The sequence below is a fragment of the Rhipicephalus microplus genome, chromosome 3, assembly GCF_043290135.1.
Source record: "Rhipicephalus microplus isolate Deutch F79 chromosome 3, USDA_Rmic, whole genome shotgun sequence".
NCBI classification, from domain to species: domain Eukaryota; kingdom Metazoa; phylum Arthropoda; class Arachnida; order Ixodida; family Ixodidae; genus Rhipicephalus; species Rhipicephalus microplus.
In genome coordinates, this window is record NC_134702.1 from 165,291,185 (window position 1) to 165,309,658 (window position 18,474).

The following is an 18,474-nucleotide window of genomic DNA, read 5'->3' on the forward strand; positions in this document are numbered from 1 at the left end:
GCTCTGTAGCAACGTACTTCCTCAATCAATCACAGAGTAATTTCATTTTTGCTTTAGGCATAAATATGCCTTGTGCACCGATGAATCATTTTTCAAGTTTCATTTTCAAGAGTGGGAGCAATGCGAAGCCTTATTATGACTCTATTTCGTCACTACATTCAACTATAGGGTCAGTCCTTGGCTGGTAAAATCTGTCCTATAGTAGTTTTTTTTTACTTGTACCTAATTATATGCGCTCATACTGAGAGAGGTGGCATATGTCTTCCACGAGGAGAGGCTATGTTAAGTGCTTCAGCGAAATCAATCATTCGCTGAAGTACTTTGTTGTACGCATATTATCATATACCACTTCAGAAGTGCTAAACTTCGCACTACCGGGACTGCTAGATGCTATATCTTCTCATTGCAAAAATATATATTCCTATGACGCAATCGCTACTGGTGCTTCAAAACACGACCGAACTAGTTAGAAAAATACGTGGTGAATGATGTATGAATGTATTTTTGGTAATAATATTATCAGGTGAAATGTACGGGGAATTGATTGGTCTTCTTCTACATGTTTAATCACTGAAAAAAGCCGCACAGCGATACTTCACCATAGTGAAACATTTCTCCGAAAAAAAAAACTTCATTACCAGTATACTTCCGTAATAAGTCACCCTTTGCAAGAGTTAAAAAATGACCTGCTGAATAATTTACGGCATGGGCCCAAAGTTGTTGTGCAATAAATGTTGAACATTACACCCCTACTCTTAAATGCTATACGTGCTCAAAATGTGTGTAACAATTATCTAATATTGCTCGCAATTATTAAATCGTGCCGCATATGGAAATGCCACTTCGCGAGAGCGCTGAAATCGCGCCGAATAAATGAAGACGACAACGTTCTTGTTGTAAAGCTGAGTATGGACTGTCATGGTGACCTGTAATTATACGCGCTCTATGTCATGCCATCTCAATCAGATACTGATGGACGACCCACAAAGAAATGCTCCCCGTAACAACATCAATAACTATGCCAGCCGGCCAACGGAGCTGGCAACTTAGAAAGATAAATCTTGTGAATTAAGGTATAGGTTTAGGAATACGAGTGCTATCAAGCTCGATTAGTTGACTCCCAGGAATGCACCGATATTTCGGCGTCGTTTACTTAAAACGAGACAGAAAAGTATATATTCACATCCTAAAACATTCATAAAAAGCGGTATTATTCTTATCGCACCTAAAGATCTCTGGCGAAGTTCATGAATTCCCTCTGACGTAAGCGAATTGCCATTTTGGTCAGCTGACTTCATTACGAAAGTTCTCCGCATTGTATTTTAAATAATTTTAGCTTACAAAAATTTTTATCGAAGGATATAACCTGGCGAACAAGGATTTCGTATAAAATCGTGTAACGAGACAACGTCTATTATAAACTACTCTGAGTTTCATTTTTGTTTATTGTTTTAAAAAAGTTACAAAATCAACAAATATACAGGCGAGGGTCTCAAAGTGAAAGACCAAACTGTAGTGTACCCTCACTTGTGTTTTCATACCGACAAACTTATGAGAATCTCACCAATTGTGTCAAGCATGGTAAACGGCAGCATGAATAGGCAGCTACAAGAAGGCGCTACTTTTACTTTAAGACTTAAATTTTTCAATCCACCATGTGCTCATGTGGTACTAAACAAGGAGATACCCTTGAACGGTTTTAATAACTGCGCATTTACAAATGTTTAGTGTAGGGGCCATAGCTCTGTTTAAGTTCCTATGACGCCTACAACAAACCACAAGAACGACCTATACCACAACTCTTACAAATCCCCTCAATATGAGGCCCGCAGCAAGCCCTTTGCGAAAAGCCAATGAGTTCAAAAAATGCGGTATGCCAATCAACAGGGAGAGAACAGCTCTCATTAGAAAAACACGTATAAAGTTACCAGCCTTTTTACTTCCGGTAGGTGCGAAAGCTTGTGTGAAGAAGTAGATAATTGTGAGCATATCGGCGTCACACTGACTTAGGTATATATTTGTTCGGCTGCAATAAAAAGTTGTTCCTTAACAGGAAACTGTGGAGACCACAATAAAAGGCCTTATTCTTCACATGAGATCAAAACTTCAGCAATGCGCTGTTGCTTTGAACTTATGCCTTGTAAATGGAGATGCCCTGAGTGCAGAAAATTGAACGAAGTCAATGTGGTTAAGTTAAGGCAAATATAAAAGATACTATTCATGTGAACAGCATCTAAACGTGAGTGATTCATGCGAAAAAAAGTCGTTTTACGTGCTTACAAACCGTTCTGCAAATTAAATCTAGCACAAACGTTTTCTGAGAAAAATACGCAACGATTTCCTAAACTGGAAAAATTCTTAGTTTTAGAAAAAAAAACATCGCGACAGACGTTATTCGGCCGAAATTTTCACGCGTACGATGGCCTTCCCAAAATTTATCGATGATTATGCATTTTCACTGCTGAATGGGAATTTTCAGCCCAGCATTGTGATAGAGAAAGACAGGGCAAATATAGTCGTGAAAGTATTTCGGAACGCAGATATCAAAATACTTGGCTCGTGAGCGTAAACAAAAAACTGCGAGAAGCAACAGACACCTTCGAGTCAGTATAGAGATACCGATATATATTTCCCTTTGAGATGATAGGAAACTCCGGTAATACTTTCGAAAAACAGGAAGAAAATATCCCGTAATAAAAAAAACACTACGTAATATTTTATTTTAGTTTGTACAATTCTCGTATACTCCCAAAAAACATTCACTAGGTGCAGCCTAATGTTGTAAATAAAGCTGCAGCGTATTGAAAACACAGTTTATTTATTTATCACAATCACATTTTTGGCCTTACAACTTGAAGGGATGAAGGCAGGGACACGTATAAAGTAATGCCGTATACTCGCATCAATTTCAACAATAATGCGTGCTGTAACTCCGGCAAAAGAACAAGAACACCAAAATAGCCACACTTGCTGAAAACAAAATGAGGTATAGTAAATATACTAAGGTTCAAGCAAGTCAATCGAATAACCAATGAATCCTACAGAATTCGTATGAAGCACGCTTTTATTTCGTGCACAAAACTTGTTTGCTGAGATGGTTCTTGTGGTAATTGCAACTCGAGCAACAGAAGTTTGTAAAATAGGCTGTCTTCTAGAAGGAGTTGTTGTGGCTTCAACGCAATACTCACAAAATAAAAAGGACTTTAACTTGTGATTACGAACATAGACTTATGTTAAATTGAATAAATACTACTTCATAGCTGGCAGTGTGGAGGCGTGGTGGTATTTTTTTACTGGGTCACCTGGGCACTGCAACGATCCGCACAAGCATGGGTTTGTTCTGACCACTCAGCAGCAGCAGCAGCAGCAGCAGCAGCAGCAGCAGCAGCAGCAGCAGCAGCAGCAGCAGCAGCAGCAGCAGCAGCAGCAGCAGCAGCAGCAGCAGCAGCAGCAGCAGCAGCAGCAGCAGCAGCAGCAGCACCACTACCACCACCACCACCACCACCACCACCACCACCACCACCACCACCAGAAATTCAGGGTAAGCTGGGCAGCGGCAGCCTCCCAACCTCCTCCAAACCAAGCGCAATCAACACACACACAGCTCGCGCGACTCGAGCCAGAACTAGAGTTAATGCGTGTAAAAATGGGGGATTTAGAAAGAGAAAATAGGCAACTTAGAAGCCAACAAAAGCAGCAGCAGCAACAACCACAAGAGAAACCCACTCAATCTTCCTTGGCAGGACAGCAGAAGCAACAGCAACAAAGCGTATCAATATTGAACGGCGACACTGTGGTGAGAACAGCTATTCTGAAAGAAGCCGTAAAAGAAATAGTTCCTTCCATCGTTGAACAGGTCATGGAGCAGGTAGACAGAAAACTCGATGTGTTGGAAAGAAAAATTCAAGCACAACAGATAGAAGTCTCGAAGGCGTTGAGAAAGCCCACGAATGGCAGCCACATAAGGAAAAAAGCAGATAAAGCATACAACAGGCCGGGCCTACTTAATATGACACAAGAAGATACTGACAATGTATAAGCGACTAAGAAAAACTACGGAAGAGTGTGACATATGGCAGTGGAACTGCCGGGGAATCCGACGAAAAAAGGAACAGCTTTCACAGCTGATGGCCATGCAGCGGAGGCCACCTGCTGTGATAGCTCTCCAAGAGGTGGGAATAAGGCCAAGCATGCAGAGCTATGACACTCATGGTGAAGCCATGAATAATAACAACGAATGGAAAGTGGCGACACTAGTCCACAAATTCATAACCGCAATACAGCACAAACCAATAGAAGAAATCGAAATCCCACATATCATTACGGAAATCCTATATAAAGAGAAGAAACAAAAAAGCATTTTCATCCTGAACATTTATAGCCCACATCGACAAAGAGAGGCAACTTTCGACAAACTATTTAAAGATTCAGCAAAACTAGCGAAGCAGAACACGCTTATAGTGGTGGGGGACTTCAATGCAAAAGACCCAAGCTGGGGATACCTCACTCAGGATGCCAAAGGCAGAAACATAGCCCAGCAAATTGAAATTACAGGTATGACACTCCTGACGGATCCAGCAATGCCAACAAGACTAGGAAACAGTAACTCCAGAGACACGACACCGGTTCTAACTATGTGCAAAAATCGTCAAGTGGTGGAATGACACAACACTCAAAATCTAGGCAGTAATCATTACATATTATGCACCACTATACACACAGATCAGATACGTAAAAAGATTGGCGTTGCCAAAATAACTAATTGGCATGCGTTCAGAAAATCACTGGAACAAAGGTTGACTGCCTCAGATATAACAAACTTGAGTGATTGGTGTGACGAAATAAGGCGTCAAAAAGAAAGGTACAGTAAAGAAATAACGCGATCAAGCAATGCCCATGAGGTCGACTCACACCTACTACATCTTTGGGAAGCAAGAAGAAGCCTTACGAAAAGATGGAAAAGACAGAAACGTAACCGTGAATTGAAAGAAAAAATCAAAGATATCACCCAGTGTGCAGAGGATTACGCCAATCAACTAGCTGCAACTAGTTGGGCCAATTTCTGTGATTCACTCTATGGAACGCTGAGTACGGCCAAAACATGAAACATACTGAAAGCCATGATAGACCCCAAGAAGGCAAAAAATGAAAACAGTAAAGCCGTTGAACGATTGCTGCACTTATACCCAGGTACAAAAGAGGACCTCATTCAAGCAATGCATTAAAAATGCTTTGGGGAAGACAGAGCGACGCCTTCATATCAAGGAAGGTATAAAAGATCACTGCAACCTGGTTTAGACAAGCCTTTTATGGACGCTGAGATAAGAGCAGCCATATTTAATTAAAGTAATTTAAAGTAACAAGAAGAACACAGCCGTGGGTGCAGATAAGATCACCAATGGTATGATCAGGATTCTAAATGACGAAGCCATTGAAGCTCTCGCTAAATACATAAACAAACATTGGCTGGCTGGAACTGTCCCACCAGAATGGAAACATGCGATTGTGGTCATGGTGCCTAAACGAGGAAATAAAAAAAAACTTGCCAGTGAGAACATGAGACCTATCTCGCTCACGTCCTGCTTAGGAAAAAATCTTTGAAAAACTGGTGAACACCAGGCTCCTCAACCATCTCGAGAAGAACAACCTCATGCCGGAAACGATGTTTGGCTTTCGCTCACACCTTTCTACGCAAGATGTTCTACTACATTTAAAAGAACAAGTAATAATTGACATCTCTAAGGTTGGGGAAAACGTCGTTATGGCAGTTGACATGAAGGGAGCCTTTGATAACATCAGTCACGAAGCAGTACTAGAAGGTCTGGAGGAACCTAACTGGGGAGAACGAATGTTCGACTACGTCAAAAGTTTTCTTAGAAACAGGACTGCAACAATCAAGCTGGGAGATTACAAATCCGACATCATTAAACCTCCAAACAAAGGAACACACCAAGGAGCGGTCATTTCACCGAAACTTTTCAATGTCGCTATGACATGCCTTGCAGGAAAACTCAATGATATTGCTGGTCTACAACATGCGGTATATGCAGACGATATTACGGTATGGACAACCACAGGCAGCCTAGCAGAAAAAGAAGATAGGTCACAACAGGCAGCTAACACCATAGAAGAGTACGCAAGGATACGGGGTCTTAAGTGCTCAGCCGAAAAGTCAGAGCTCATTCGCTTCACGAAGAGAAAAGCACGGAGGATCGACCCGAGTCTAAAGCTGGAAGTCAAGCTCGACAGAAATGTCATTCCGGAGAAAGATACCGTACGCATACTAGGAATGTGGCTTCAAGCCAATAAGAGATGTCTGCACACACTAAATCAGCTCAAAACATCAGTACAGCAGATCTCACGCATGATCTCGCGAATAACAAACAACCATAAAGGCATGAGAGAACAAGATACCCAAAAATTGGTCAAAAGCCTCGTCATCAGTCGCATTACATACTCACTTCCGTATCAAATAATGAACAGGAAGAGAAGGAAAAAGCAAACCAAATAATTAGAATGGCCTTCAAGACAGCCCTGAGATTACCGCGGAATACTTCAAACGACAAGCTGCTGGCGCTTAATCTTCATAACACAATTGAAGAATTATCTGAGGCCCAGTTTCTAGCGCAAGAAAATCGCCTTCTCCAGACCCCAACGGGCGGAGCAGTCCTAACGAACTAGGGCGCGATACTTTATTACAAACACACCAAGAAACTAAAGAAGTACCAAGCGAATTCAGAAAATGGTACACCGTATTGCCAATTCCAAGCAACATGGATCCTACTCTGCATGCTGGAAGAAGAAAGGCAAGGGCTGACTACATAGACAAAAAGACAAGATTTTCGAACACGGCCAGATTCACTGACGCCGCGCCTTATCAGACCAATGAAAAGAGATATGTGTGTGTAGCCACCGACCATAGAGGGAAAATTACAGCCTGCGATTCAATAGATCAGGCGTCGAACACAAGCAGAAGAAGTTGCCGTAGCACTCGCAATAAAAGAGGAATGGACGCGAAACGCTCCATTAACAATCATTTCAGATTCGCAAAAAGCTTGCAGAAACTATCTAAAGGGCAAAATTGGAGCACAAGCGCTCCGTATATTGGTTGGGACAGGATGGGACCCCACAGTGAAATACGTAGCGGCTGTGACTTGGGCACTGAGGCACGAGGGCGTGACAGGGAACCTGCGCGCGGATGAGGCGGCTCGAGGCTTTACAAATTACCGAGCCACCCAAGCCAATGCAAGTGATGACCCTACACCCCTGAACCTATGCTTCGCAACAACTTTAAAGTACTATAGAAAAAATAGGCAGCTGTATTCACGTCCTCACAGCAAGCTCAGCGCTGCGGAGGCAACAGCGCTAAGAAAAATACAGACTAACACTTACATAAATCTGCACACTCTTCACCTGATCTACCCCACGGCGTACAGAGATATGTGCCCGTGGTGTGGAGTCACCCCAACACTCTTTCACATCACGTGGGAGTGTGCAGAGCACGACGAAGAGCACGACACCACTGGCACGTGGGAGGAATGGGAGGCGCTGCTGTCTAGCCCAGCCCTAGTGGATCAGCTGCGACTGATCCAAAGAGCTGAAGGGATGGCTCGCACCAGTGGGGCTCTAGAATAGGGGCACCGCCCTGCCGGACGGACTTCGCTCTCCATCCCGTATGTTCTTCGGGGCACTGGAGTTCAAGCCTGTCTCGATTATGTATATAATAAAGTTTTCTACTACTACTACTACTACTATGACCACTCAGAACCCGAAGCTGGGTACCATATTGAAGTGCTGAACGCTGGTAAATTATTTCTAAGTGCACCCTGACACGATGGAAGACTATCTCAAGGCGTGGAAGAATGGCCATTTTCTAGTAACTTTGGCCAGCACTACGGAAACTGCTTTAGAAGTGACACTGCTTTAGGGAGCTAGTGCGCTTGAAGCGTTGCGAAACTCTACATCAATATCGACCCTTTTCGAAAAAGGGCGCCCCTAGCGCCGCGAACACAAACTACAGTCTGCCGCCACTGTGAGGTCATCGCAGCAAACGACGCAGGCCGTGTGTCCCCGCGACGCTGATGGGCGTTTCTTGCAGCGCACACAGACACCTCTTGCGTTCCTGCAGGACGCGGACCGCGTCGGGAGAACACGCCGATGAAATTCTCTTGCAGGCCGCATCCATGCATTGCCAGTAATAACAAGCGAAACTGCTCGACGAACTCGTTGAAGGGCACGAAATATTGCTCATTGTGCAGTGGACGCAGCTCAGAAAGCTTATCGGAGAGTACCAGAAGCTCGTTCATGCTAGAAAGCGGTGCAATTGCCGTGGATAATAAGGAGAACTAGGTCTGTGTTGTTCATACGACCTTCGAGTGGCTCCTGCTTCCTACAATGATATTCAAGTGAATTTTTCGAGTGCGCGTTCAGCTTTGTTTGTGTCGCATCAGTGAAAGTGCCAGGACTATTTTGATGCCAAAACCTGCTGCGTGAGTGGACTATTTTCACGTTTTGGAACGTTTTTTCTCCGGAGCCGGCCACCGCCTGGGCTAAGCCTAACGAGGTAATCCCACGCCGGCGCGACGCCAGCCGCGTCGCCGTTCCCGGGTGCCGTTTTCGCTCTTCTCAGGGCTTATTTTCAGAAAATAATGGAATATCAGGTGGTGGGGGAGGACATAACCCCCGAAGAGGTGACAGAAGACCGAGGTTGGCAGTCTGCAGGCGCCAGAAGAGCTGGCGCGCGCTCGGCAGGCGCTAATCTTAATGGTGCTACTCTCAACGAGACGAAGTCGACAACGGCCGAGGCCCCGCGAGGCCGCAACAGTGGCAATAACATCAAGGCTAGAATCATCCGCGCTGGCCGGATGCCCCACCTCCCCAAGGAGGATACGAAGATCGTGATTCGGCCCCGCGGAGGCCTCAATATTGTCAAGACCGGCTGCACCGTGGTGGCTGATGCAATCCTGGCAGCCACAAGCCTCTGCGCCGAAGATTTGCGGGGCGACACGCTATGCCCCAACGTGCAGCAGAATATTATGGTTGTCAGCACACCTAGAAGGGAAAATGCCAACCACTACGTCAAAGTTCGGCAGATCGTCGTCATGGGCCGAACATACGAGGTCAGTGCCTACGAGGCCACCCCTCATTCCACGTGCAAGGGCGTGATCCGAGGTATTCCACTCGTAGACGGCCCGAATGATATTGACAACAAGATCGTAAATGAAAGAAATCCGCTCGCCCTGGCAGCCAAGCGCATAGGCAGCACCGGTACGGTAATCGTCGCCTTCGACGGTCATAGAGTCCCAAACTTTGTACGCTACGGCCGCACTCTTGTGCAATGTTCGCTTTATCGCAAAAAAATAGACATTTGCTACGCTTGTGGTCGGCTCGGTCACCGTGCTGATGTGTGTCCCAGCCCAGGCGACGTCGTATGTCGGGGCTGTGGGGCTTCAAATCCTGACGCAAAACACAAGTGTACCCCCAAGTGCAGACTGTGTGGTGGGCAACACCTCACGGCTGACAAGGACTGTAGGCAAAGATTCCAGATCCCGTATGTCGTGCGACGAAGGCGCTGGGAAAAGTCTCGCGCCACCGATCAAGACCAAGCCACGGCACCACCATCACCCCCCACGGATGGGCAGGACTTCCAGCAGTCACGTGGTTCCGGGGGCCGTTCCAGGCGACGTTCTTGGTCCCATTCCAGGGGCCGTTCCCGGTCCAGGAGCCGCTCCCGGTCCCGAGGAAGAGCCCGGCGCTACAAGTCTGGGAGCCGCTCCAGGTCTCGATCCAGGTCTACCGGGCGTCAACAGCAACCTAGCGGGGTGTCAGCGAGAAGCAAGAAGTCGGGCTCTGTAACCTGGGCCGACACGGTCCGAGGAGGGCCAGCTGAGGTACTGTCGCGGTCACTCCCAGAGCATGCGGAGAGCGCGCGCGAGATTTCCCAGCTGAAACGCGAGAACGCAGAGATGAAGGAAACCATAAACAGGCTTTTGTCCGAAATTGCTGAGATAAAGAACGCGAGAAACCCACCACCGCAACCCGCCGTCGCATGCGTCGCCGATACAATGCCCTTACCCATGGAGGTGCACAGCACTAAAGCCGGCGACAGCAGCAGTGAGGGTCAAAGTGCTCCCAAGAAGAGGGCCGTCGCCCACGAACAGGAAAGTGTAGCGATTCGAGTCAGGTCTGAGCTTCGAGACACGCTATCCGCACTCAGTGAAAGCATCAATAAGCTCGGGGAGAATTTCGCCCAACTGCAGATCACCCTGGCCGCGCAAAACGACCGAGTATCCAAAGTAGAGTTGTTTCTCGAAAGCGTAGTGAAACCAGCTCTGACCTCAACCGCCGTCGTACAACCCCAGCCCGGCGCTACGGGCCCCATCGTCCACGCTATTCTTAGCCAATCTGAGGGCAGCACCAGCCCACAAAAGCACCAAGATGGCCAAGCCAAGTGAGACGTTTCTTATTTGGCAATGAAACTGCAGGGGCTTCCCTAGTAAAAAGGCGTCCTTGCAGCAGTACATTCGATGCTCTAGCGAAAAACCCCTCGTCATTCTGCTTCAGGAAACATTAACTCCAAACGTCACACTGACTGGTTACAAGCCCGCCTCGCGTTATTCCGATGGCCGGGGCGTCTGCACCTTGGTCAGTAACAAGCTCACACACATCTCTCACGACCTCAAAATGGCCACCAGCAGCGCCGAATATGTCATGACCGAGATTCTGCCGCGTAGCTCGGACCGAAGCAGCATCTTTTTTCTCAACGTGTACAGTAGTCCTAAGGACCGACGGCAGCGCTTCAGGGCCCTCATAAAGAAGGCCGTCAACTTGGCAGGTCCCAACCCCCTGGTTGTGGCGGGCGATTTTAATGCTCCGCACCACACTTGGGGCTACCCGTACAATACCAGCAAGGGCGCGGAACTGTGGCAGAATGCGACGGACATGGACATGACTCTAATCACCGACAAGGCCTTTCCAACTCGGTTGGGCACCTCATCCTGCAGAGACTCCACTCCCGACCTGACCTTCGTCAAGAATCTCCCCGATGTACAGTGGGCCAACTCAAACATTGACTTAGGTAGCGACCATTACGTCCTGGTGACGCAGTTTTTAATGGTCCGAAAGAGGGCACGAGAGTTTTCTTGGACAAACTGGAACCAGTTTCGCAAAGTCCGCAACGACCGACCCCTACCTGCAACCAGGCCAAGCCTACAGGAGTGGATTAGCCAGCTCAGAGAGGACGTCATAAGTACCACCAAGATTATAAGTACTGACCTTCCGGTTGAAAAAATGGATAGCCGCCTTGCCCACCTGCTAGAGGCCAAGCAGTCACTTCTCGCCCGCTGGAAAGGCCAGCGCCTCAATCGCAGGTTGCGCAAGAAAATCTCCGACCTAAACAAGACCATCGAGGAGCACTGTCGCGTGCTCTCCAAGCAGCAGTGGGACGAGGTGTGCAACTCGGTAGATGGCCAGATGCGTAATGGCAAGACATGGAACCTGCTCAAGCACCTGCTCAGCGAGACTAACACCAAAACTAACCAGCGGAACGTACTAGCGCGAGCCATGCACGAAGCCAAGCAGTCCTCTTCAGAAGAGGAGGTTTTGAAGCAGCTGGTGCAAAAGTACCTCCCTGTCGACTCGAACCCCGCAACAACGTACCCCGAGTACTCAGGACCGGCCAACACTGAACTGGACGCCGAGATATGCCACGAAGAGGTTCGGCAGGCGCTTTACGCGCTCAATGGGAGGTCTGCCGTGGGCCCCGATGGCATAACTAATAAGACCCTGCGCAACCTGGACGACCGATCAATCGACTACCTCACCGAGATCATCAACGAGGCATGGAAGAGCGGCGAGGTCCCCGACCCGTGGAAGGTCGCGCGCACCGTGCTCATTCCTAAGCCGGGGAGGTCACCCAACTTGGACAACATGCGCCCCATTTCGCTCACATCCTGCGTGGGAAAGGTAGCCGAGCATGTGGTCCTCAATAGGTTGACTCGGTACCTGGAAGACAATGGGCTCTACCCGTACACCATGATTGGCTTTCGGGCCAAGCTTTCGACGCAAGACGCTATGAAGCTGCTCAAGCACCAAGTCATCGACTGCAACACTCGAGACATGCGGGCCATTCTCGGCCTCGATTTAGAGAAAGCCTTCGACAATGTTGCTCACTCTTTCGTGTTGCGGTCGATTGCTGAGCTCGGCCTTAGAGTCAGATTCTACAAATATGTCAACTCGTTCTTGACCCGTAGGAGAGCCATCCTCAGTGTGGGAGACCTTGTCTCCGAGGAGATCGAGCTGGGATCGCGCGGCACGCCACAAGGGTCAGTGCTATCGCCAACCCTGTTCAATCTTGTCATGGTCGGGTTGTACAAGAGGCTCTCATGTATCGAAGGCATTAACCACACAATTTACGCGGACGATATTACCACTTGGTGCACAGGTGGCAGCGACGGGCAAGTCGAGCGCTCCCTGCAGGAGGCCATAGACACCACGGAAGATTACCTCCGTCCCACAGGCCTGAGGTGTTCCCCAAGCAAGTCCGAGCTTCTCCTTTACCAACCCACTAGGCGAGGGCCCAAGCCCAAAAACTGGCAGCCGATCTCGAAGAGTGATATCAAGCTCTACACCGGAGATGGCAGTGCGATACCCAGAGTTGACTCCATTCGGGTCCTCGGCATGACCATCGAGTCCAATGGCTCCAACGGCAAGACTATACTCAAGCTCGCCGCCAAGACAGATAACGCGGTTCGGCTAGTTCGGCGGGTGGCCAACCGCTACCAAGGCCTCAAGGAAGACAACCTATTCCGCCTGGTCAATGCCTTTGTGCTCTGCCACTTTTCATATGTCGCGGCCATGCACAATTGGCAGCGTGCCGAGCGTGACAAGATCAACGTCTTGCTCAGAAAGATTACCAAGCGGGCCCTCGGTATCCCGATCAGGACGCGCACCGAGCGTCTGCTCCAGCTCGGAGTACACAATACGTTGGAGGAGATTGCCGAAGCGCAGGAGCGGGCCCAGCTCGCGCGCCTTTCGAGCTCCCAGACCGGCAGACATATACTCCGAGAGCTCGGTCACTCTCCGGCTGAAGTGGACGAGAAGATGAGACAGGTACCCCGTGAGATTCGTGACCTCATCACCGTGGCACCGATACCGAGGAATGTCCATCCCGAGCACAATCGTGGTAGGCGACGGGCTAGAGCTGCCACTCTTCTCAAGCAGATTCACAGTGAGGAGCACGGCGTCAGCTTTGTCGATGCGGCCGCGTACCGTGGGAGCCGCGCCTTCTCCGCAGTCGTCGTCGACTCCAAACAACAAATCACCAACTGCGCATCGGTTCACACCGACGATCCGGCGGTTGCCGAGCAAGTGGCCATCGCCCTGGCCATCCTGGAAGGTGAGAGGGAGGTCATCTATAGTGACTCTAGGTCAGCTATTCGCGCTTTCGAGCGCGGTGTAATCTCCAAGAAAGCCCTGCGCGTGCTCCAAAGTGGTGGCCGCGACGGCATCAAGCACCACGTACTGATTTGGTTTCCTGCACATGTTGGACAGGTCCAAGGCGCTCCCCCCAACCTCAACGAGTCTGCCCACGAGGCCGCGCGCGCACTTACCGACCGCGCGGGTTCCGGGCAACGATTCGGGGCCAACGGGGTTGCGGAAAACAGGGACGCGCCTGCCACGTACAACGAAATAACAAAATATTTTTACCTCGCGCGGAGACTATATCCACTCCCTCATCCAAATCTTAATAGGCCACAAGCCCTTACGCTCAGACTACTGCAGACCGACACGTACCCTAACCTGAGATCCCTTCAAGCTATTTATCCTGACGTGTTCCCCAATGACGCTTGCCCCGAATGTGGGGATGTATCCACGCTGGCGCACATGCTCTGGGAGTGCAAGGCAATGTACACTAACCCCAACACTACATCGGTCAGGTGGGAGGCGGTCCTTCGCAGCTCCCTCCTGGCCGACCAACTTTGGGCCGTCCAGCAGGCCCGCGGAGCGGCCGATAGGCTTGGCCTAACGGTCCCGACGTGGGAGACGCCCGCTGCGCGCTGACGCGCGCCTTGCAGGACCTCAATAAAGTTTCGCAACCAATAAGGAGAACTAGGCGCCAACACAAACATCACAGCACCCACGCGTTTGACGGCTCACTTTTCACGCCCTCATGATGGCGCTAGCTATCCCACGCCCCTTTGCGAAGCGAAACTGACGAAAAGCTTACCGTCAGGCGGTGTATTTATGAAAAGGGTCTATTATGTCGAACGCGTGGACATCACCACGGGAGACGCAGACATCCCCAACATAGAATCAAATGGGCGCATTTCAGTGAGCTTGAAATAATAATCTTGATCCGCAGAAGCCGCCAACACTGCCTACTTGACTCCGCCGTCAGTGGCAGTGGGCACTTTGTGACATGCGTCATGGTGTGCTCGTGAAGAAATCATCGCCGCTCTTTCTATGTCACCTAGCAGTGGCGCGCGTATGCATGTGTTCTCAGATGCACACTAGCCTTCCTCCCCCCACCACCGTTGGAAACACACCTGAGCTTATATCCAACAAAGATAACTAACGAGATACAAATTTCTACTGCATAGTATCGCGTTACAATCGATACGTGCTAGGCTACACGGACACAAATATATTTTTACAGTAGTTTACAATACAGAAGTACTGATGATCAGAAATATTCCTGAGTCACTGTAAATTAATTGCTGCCCTTCTGGGGAGAAACGGCGCGAGCAACTCACCCGCCAACTTGTTGCCGCTGTGGATTCTTCCGTAATTGTCACTGACCAGAAGAACTTTGAGCTCGTAGAAACTTTGCGACCGGAGGAACTTTGCGATGATGGGTGGTGTGGTGTGGAATGTTTCAATAGACAAGGATTAGACCAAATTATTGGTTAAAATGACGGTGCACAGAGGAAGAGTACATTCTGCGCCATGAGATAACGGCTCACCCATCACGCTCACTACTCTCAGAACTCTAACGTTTTTATTATGTTTATAGTTACAAAAAAATTCGTAAACTAGTTTGTTTTTCATATTACTCACTTGCTATTGCTTCTTCAACCCGTAAGGACCAGGCTGCTAAACAGAACCCGGCTCCGACGCAATCGACCTTGACAAGTGACGTCAGTGAGATGCAGCGGTGAACTCTGTACACAACATGAATGCTGCATACACGCAGTCGAAACAGGGGGGGTGGGGTGCAATATAATGGTGCTCGTGGTGAACACGTAGGAAAAATATGAAGAAAAAGAAAACAAGTGAATATCACTGAAATTGGTGTAATATTTGGCAAAACTATATCAAAAAATATAATTATGAAGAGTATGATGTCGATATGTGGGGTTTAACGTCCCAAAACTACCATAGATTATGGTGTATGATTGATCGTGAAATTTCAGTCGGTTATAATTCAATGAATAAAGAATTCTTGAACGCGTTTGTTCTCGCGAAGCTGTTATGCTGCTCGTCTACGGTGACGTGCGGTTCTTCGTAACAGGGCTGATAGGTATAGAGATCAGCGTAGTCATGTTTTGTTCACAGAAAGTGGTTTAATAAATTTCGTTGTCTGTTTTTGTGTTGTTTTCTCGAGTGATTCATTATGGTTAGCTTTCTTAAGCGGTGTGGGTGAATCTCATGTTGAGAATCTAGCTGCATCTCGCTGCACACCATCTCGAGTTTATTATTAATGGTTTTAGTATGCAGATCCCGAACAATACAGGCGTATTTCAGTATAGTTCTAATGTAGATGTTATATCATGACGATTTTACATAGGACGGGGCTTTTTAAAGTTTATACCTGAAGAGGTAAAACTTTATGAAAGCTGAAGCGTAAGTATTGCTTAAGTTGTCATCCATGTTAACTTCTTGTTAAAGGTGTATTCTGGATACCTATATTGAACTACATCATTAAGAGGGAATGAACCTAAATTATACATGCGAAAAATGAGATAATTTCATATGCTTTGTTCGCAACAGTACGCTTTTTTCTTGTCTTTAGTGTCATCACTCTTCATATGCGCTTTGCAAGTATATTATTTATAGAGGCACCCAAAGTAATCTGATAATTGTCGGAAAGAAGTGCACATGTATACTCAAGGCCTCGTTTTTATTTGTAAACACAAAAATATTGAGATCTATTCGACATCCATGCCAAGGAAACTATAGGGCATGTTACATGAAGTATTGCTAATGTAAAAAGTTTGAAGAAAAAAAAGTGGTTGAGGAGATAACTTGCCTTGGGCACGGACCAAACCAGCGACCATCCAATAACTCGTCTGATGCCCTAACAGCTGAGTTACCACGGCATTTATCCTCTCCAAATTAGTGAGTGTATTTGTAAATTAATCTTTGGGGCGCCAGTGAGCACCGCCTGTCACATATGTTCAAATATGTGAATGGAAGACAGGCGGCGCGGTAGCTGAGTGGATAGAGCATCGGGCGCGTTGTTTGAAAATCGACGGTTCAGTCCTTGTCCACGGCAAACTATCTTATCATGTACTTTTATTTCTTCAAATTTACCTTAGAATTACCTCACATAACCTCTTTACAATTTACTTGGCATGACTGTTGGTTGTATTTCAAATGTATTATTCTTGGAAGAATGATATCTTTAAAAAGCTCACAAACATCATTTCATCTTTGGATCCCAAGGACACAATAGCAAGCCTCCGACGCACCAGCGAACAGATGAGCCGTATGATGCGGCAGGTATATACCAAGCGCGGCGGCCTTCATGGGACCAAGTCCATGCGGTTGGCTCATGCGTTCGTGGCCAGTCGCATCCAGTATGCCACACCTTACCTTTGCCTGCGTCGTCACCACAAGCACCAGCTGAATGACCTCCTTCGTTCAGTACACAAACGTACACTCGACCTTTTCATTGCCACCTCCAAAAGCCTATTCGCGGCACGGGGGGTACGTAACTCCTTTGCAGAGCTGCGGGAAGCTCATAGTGTTAGCCAAATTAATCGTCTGTCGCAGACGCCCTCAGGGCAACGTCTACTACACAGGCTCGGTCTCAATGCTATCGCCGATCAAGACACTCCGACGCCCATACCAGAACTTTGGTGGCAAAAGCAATGGGTGGGACCACTACCCCGAACCCCGTGCTGCATACCGGCAGCAGACTACCACGTTCCGCAGCCCTTCAGGTGCGACACTCTGACCACCCTGGCGTTTTCTACGTAGACGTCTTGGGCCCCTTCCCCTCAGGACACTTCACGGCCGCCGTAAATACAGAGGAAAAGCATGCTGACGGCTTCTTCTTTAGAGCCAACACTGTGACGCAAGCTGAAAAGGTTGCCATTGCTCTGGCCGTCTCGCATCTCACCTCACTCATCAGCCTGATAGACTCGCGCTCAGCCTGTTCCCAATAGCTTCAGGGTTTCATGTCTCCGCTGGCAGCTCATCAACTTCGAACAGCCTTTTGGCGCTTTAACTCTCGCCCCATTCGTATAGTATGGACCCCAGGTCATTCGGGCCTTCCCGGCAACAAGGCGGCGAACGCCGCTGCCCACGCTTCTCTTTTCCACACCGTTGTTCCTCCATGTCCCAATTTGGAATCTGGCAATACAAATATGACGCGCTTTCGCGAAATTCTTGCCTACTGCCGGGCCTCGCACCGCCTGTAACCGAACTCCACACTTGGTGTGGAGAAAGCGGACGAGCGAATACTACGCCGCCTCCATATGAACACCTATCTCAGTCCGGCGGTAGCCAGGCCTTTTTTGTCGGAAATCAGTGGCACCTGCTCCACCTGCCAGGTCGTGGCCGACACCTACCACGTCGTCGCTTTGTGCGCTACTAACCCCTTTCATTTTTCATCCCCTTTCCCCATCCCAACTAGATAGCCTTAGGAGGAGTACCTGCTCAGCTACCCGACCATGGATGCTCAACGCTCGTTGGTGAGGCGCGCTCGAGCAGCAGCCAACTCCTTTGGCATCCCGGAGTAGGGTCTTGCCACTCAATCATGCAATATGCTGCAACTCTCTGGTAAATTTTCTGTAATATAATGTTTCTACCACCACCACCACTAACCACTCAGAACCTTTACCTGTATAATGCTGCCTGTGACTGACGCTACCAGTGATTATGACTTTTAGCGCTGAGATTGAACACGGCATCTTTGCAGTTCCGGTGAAGTGACATCATGGCACGGACTCGCCTGCTCCACCATCGACGCATGCCAACGGCAGCTTCTTTCCGAGCCCGCCGTGTACTCGCCCTTCAGCGATACGGTGACGATTCCTTCTAAATTTGTGTAGAAAATTAGCAAAGGTACAAAGTAAAAAACCCAATGCTGGTAATAGTTAACTAAGCCGCAGAAAGTATCAATTTATTTCAAAAATGAAGGTGAAGCATAACGAGACATTAGTTGTTTTGACCATGCACGTACTCGGCGAAATCAATGCTAAGAAAATATTCGTGCAAATTGGGTTTGAGTTCATCAAAACTTGGCAT